The following is a 4,550-nucleotide window of genomic DNA, read 5'->3' on the forward strand; positions in this document are numbered from 1 at the left end:
GCTAAACCGAAAAATCGATTTACTCCGATTTGCAACATTGTTGAAGTGTCGGGAAAGGCAATGTTCCGCAAAAATCGGGTCCAACAATGTTGCAAATCGATTTACTGGGAATCCCACAAAATGAGAAGGAAATTAAAATAAAATTCTTATGAAATTAAAGGAAATTGCAAAGGAAATTAAAGGAACATACAAAGGAAATGGAAGGGAAATGCAATGGATATTAGAGGGAAGTGAAATAGATATGTACAAGAGGAAACTACTGAAGAAATTAAAGTAAATGTAAAGGAAATAACCGGGAAAGTAAAAGAAATTGAAATGAGTATTAAAGGAAAATGTTCAGAATACACCATGAAAGATCGCAATACATCGATAAATTTAATTTTTATTTCCAACTATTTATATTCTCCAACGCTAAATTATACACCATAGCGTTCAACGTTCGATTTCGGCAAAGATCTCTGCGCGTAATAAAGTCCAACAACGAGCTGGAACGAAAATAACACATGCGAAAAATGCTCGAATTAATTCCACCTCGGTTCGCCGAGCACGATTATACATATTCCTCATGGCGGGGAAATATCGAAGGAAATTGTCAAATAAATATTCCCAGCGCGAAGCGACGCTCGAATAGAATCCGTCCCAGCGCGAACGTGCCACGGGCCAGGTCGACTTCAAATCGAATTTCTACAAACCCTGGGACATTCGATAAATCCTCGTGTCTCTTTATGGCGTTGGTATTTTATAAACGACCTCGTCGACGACGTCGTTCCCGCACGACGGAACTCTTTACATGTGACACTTAACGAGAATCTCATAATCTTACGGAAGAACGACGATCCATCTCTCTCGCCCCCTCCCTCGACTCCGCGAGCCTGGAAAATCCCTTTGAAGCTCTGCCCATTGACGCTCGCGGTTTAATATTCCGTCACGTTATATTAATGCCCACCTAGCAACTGCTTCACGTAAATCAGCAAAGTCTCCTCGCCCGATGCACTTTTCGCTGCGGTTCTTCCTCCTTCTCCTCCAATTTCCCTCTTCCCTCGTCCACGACTTTCTTCTTTCACCTTTCACCGTTCCCTGTTGACCTTACCTGGGGGCCTCTTGGGACGACGTATAAGTTTGAGTAGGTCTTTCTTGTAACACGTTTATGTCTATTTATATTTTTATTTAGCTTGCAGCAGGATCGAAATTTACATTCAATTATTACGCGCCTTCTTAATCCCTTACAGTAAATCAGTAGAAGGTACTTATCATTGCACTTATCAAAATTCGACAAGGACGTATGTTTCAGTCCTTGTAAATCTGCTAGGAAAATCTTTTGAAGATGGAAATCCTCCACGAACTTACGCGTCATCCCAATACTCTTTCCTCGCCCCTTCTGTTTCCCCCCTGACGCGTTTTTCCGCGGTCTTCACCCCTTTTCGTCGGTGTTCGTGTTCCTCCGTTCCCTTTGTTCACGGATCCTTCGTCTCCCGTTTCTCTCCAACAAGGCTGGCGTTGATTCGCCGCGATCCGTCGCCCCTCTCCAGATTCTTGCTCGCGGGACGAGGACAGTCTCGCTGATTGAGAATAATGCGAGGTACCAATTACTCGCCAGCATAAAGAGGAATTCATTAGCGGGAGAAACGCGCCGGTGGGGCATCTCTCGAGCAACTGCACCGGTTGCACGCGCCTTTTGTGCGCCACGGGATGCGCCTCGCTACCGAGCACTTCCTGCATTGTACCTCGGGGCCGCGGTGACGCGTGGTGCGGCCCACCGACAACGACACAGGGAATATTTCGCATTCCTGTGGAAGAGGAGACTTGACGCTTGTTGCGCATAAATGAACCCATTAGAATGATTCGAAAATCAACGGGGTGGTTGTCGGATTGTTTTTTTGTGGGCTGAGAAGTAAGCATTTTTGGAGGAATTTATTCCAAGCCAGTACGTGTCAGGATTTTACTATTTATTTTATATATTATATTATTTTCTATGCTATTGCTCATTGGTTCAGCTTTAAATGTATTTAATTATCTACGTCATCACAGAAATAAAGTACAGATAATTTTGATATATTTGTTTTATCAGAGAGCTTCTATCTAGAACTCGAAATTTTTAAGTAAAGAGCCAGACCTAAGTGGATACATTTCTAAAGCATGACAATCGCTATATTGAAATTACAGACTCTGTTAATAGATCCCCGATGGGAAACTCATGTTTTCCAGCAAAGCACACAGAACATAAGTACTTACCCCGAATTGTGTACTTACACCGCAATCTCTGTTCTAAATTGTACACCTCGAAGACACGTTTCGCCAAGGGATTCCAGAGAAATTTCGTTGCCTCTTATCGAATAAGAAAGCTGGTTTCCTTCGAAGTCCCGATGTTCCACCGAGCATGAAATAAGTGTACACACGAAACGAAGGGGAGAGGCGAAGGGGGGACGATAAAGCGAACTTCGAAGGGAAACAGGCAGGAGGAAGCCTTCGTTCTCGAAACACGAGGCGAATATCTCCCTTCACCTTCGTTCAATCGAATCCGAGATAAAAAGAATCCGTCGTCGGTTGCGGGACCCGTTGTAAAACCATAAAGGTGTAATCGTTCTCGAACGAGGGAACGATAAATATTCGCGACCTACGGCCGCGCGCGAACAGAATTTACAACTTTGCGCAACAGTGCAAATAAAGTGACGTGCGCGCGTGCAGAGGTGCTAACGAAATTTATTGCTCCAGAAACAAAGAAAGAAAACGTTGACGAGTATCTTTTAGCGGTAAATAGGTGCTACGTACGCGTGCGATTAGTGTATTATTATTATTTCAATTTAGGTAGAACACTTACTGAGCACATTTTTTACTTTCATTTATGTTTTACGTTTATTCTGTGTTTTTACATTTTTCTATGGTTTTTATTCTTTTATATATTTCATGTTTATCTATATTCTTATATTCTACGTTCTGTATTTTGTATACAAACATGAATGAACTAATTGTACTAAAATAACTGTATTATTTTATATGAAATAAATGGAACATAATCTTACTGATTGTCTTAAATTCATAACACCATATACTTTAATCCCTCAAAACTTGAATCTCGCTATCCACAAATGTACGTTCTATGAAATAGAAACATTAGAAAAATGTTTAACTCACTTTTTAAATCCCGATCTACCGAGGAGGCCAAGTCCCCCCAGCAGTCGTCCGCGCCTAAACGCGTCCGCCAATTGGCAAATTAATTAAACCCCGTCAAACGAAACTCGACGCATCCCCGCGTCGATCGTGAACTGAATCATCCCCGGTCTGAAATCCGATTCAACAATAACACTTGCTCTGTCGGCTGTCATCCTGGCTGACGTAGCCGCACCTACCGAGCGTAACGCTCGGCCCGTCCCGCTTTGCGCGCAAGTGCGCGCGGGGATCCTGTCAGTCAAGGATCAGCGAACCGTAAGGAGGGCCATTGTGCGCGAAAGTATAACAGAGAAATGGAATCGAGGGTGTCGTGGTTCCTGGCCGAGGGTCAAACGAGCGCGTGGGGCGGTCTGATTGGACGTCAAGCCAGGAACACGTCAAATCGAAGAATATGCTTTGACTTGAAATTAATTTGAGTGGTTTCCGGGGCCCAGGCACGCAGCAGTAATCGTCGGATCGCCTCGATTGACGATCGTTGCTCGAACGTGATAGAACGAAGGGGGGAGAGAAGGGGGTCTCGCGAATCGGTGGTTGAGAACGATTAGGGAGTCGCGTTTCTCGATAATTTGGGCTGCTGGGAAATGATTGTTCTTAGATTCACGGGTTTATGTTGAATTTAATTTCTTCTGAGGTATGAAGTGAGTGAGTGAGGCTGAGGTTTCTTCTTTCTTTATTCTGGATAATAATACTCCACTAGTTATCTAGATTATTTCCATGGAATTCACACTTGCTTTCTTACAAAAGATTTAACTGATTTTTCCTGAAACGAATGTTTAATATATCTATATTAATATATCTATATATTGAGAAAAGGTAGAAGTAATAAAGGATGAGGAAATTTAGAGTTCAAAAGTAATAACTGGATATCAACTGACACATGACCCCCTCCTTTAATCGCAATGATTCTGTTTATAAAGCATAATTGCGAATTTGATAATCAAATGCAAGAGATAGAAGTAATAAATTGTAACTAAAAGTAATGCAAAAAGAAGTCACGGTGTAACAGATAGAACACTGGATATTGAATGCAATCGCACGAATTCGAGTCTCGATGCAATCTACATTTTTTACATTCTTTGTCAACGTAATATATTGGTAACTAGAGTGGCGTTGCAATGTTAAGTAGCAGCGAGGAAGAATGTTGAAACAAGTGGTTCCATGGTGTAATGGTCAGCACTCTGGACTCTGAATCCAGCGATCCGAGTTCAAGTCTCGGTGGAACCTGCATTTTTTGCAAGTTTCGCGAGAATTATATGTTACAGATATTAGACGAATTGTAAAATAAATTAATTTAAAGTTGAATGCTTTAATAAGAGGTTCCATGGTGTAATGGTAAGCACTCTGGACTTTGAATCCAGCGATCCGAGTTCAAGTCTCGGTGG

At 42.2% G+C, this 4,550-nt stretch overlaps 1 long non-coding RNA gene and 1 other non-coding gene across 2 annotated transcripts in view; both read left to right on the plus strand.

The window, feature by feature from the left end:
* Positions 1-4,550, plus strand: part of LOC128873648 (uncharacterized) — a 19,683-nt gene that overhangs the window by 14,162 nt on the left and 971 nt on the right. The window lies entirely within an intron of this gene.
* Trnaq-cug (transfer RNA glutamine (anticodon CUG)) lies at positions 4,321-4,392 on the plus strand. The gene has a single exon. It is a non-coding gene; the product is annotated as a tRNA-Gln (tRNA).

The sequence above is a fragment of the Hylaeus volcanicus genome, chromosome 3, assembly GCF_026283585.1.
Source record: "Hylaeus volcanicus isolate JK05 chromosome 3, UHH_iyHylVolc1.0_haploid, whole genome shotgun sequence".
NCBI lineage: Eukaryota > Metazoa > Arthropoda > Insecta > Hymenoptera > Colletidae > Hylaeus > Hylaeus volcanicus.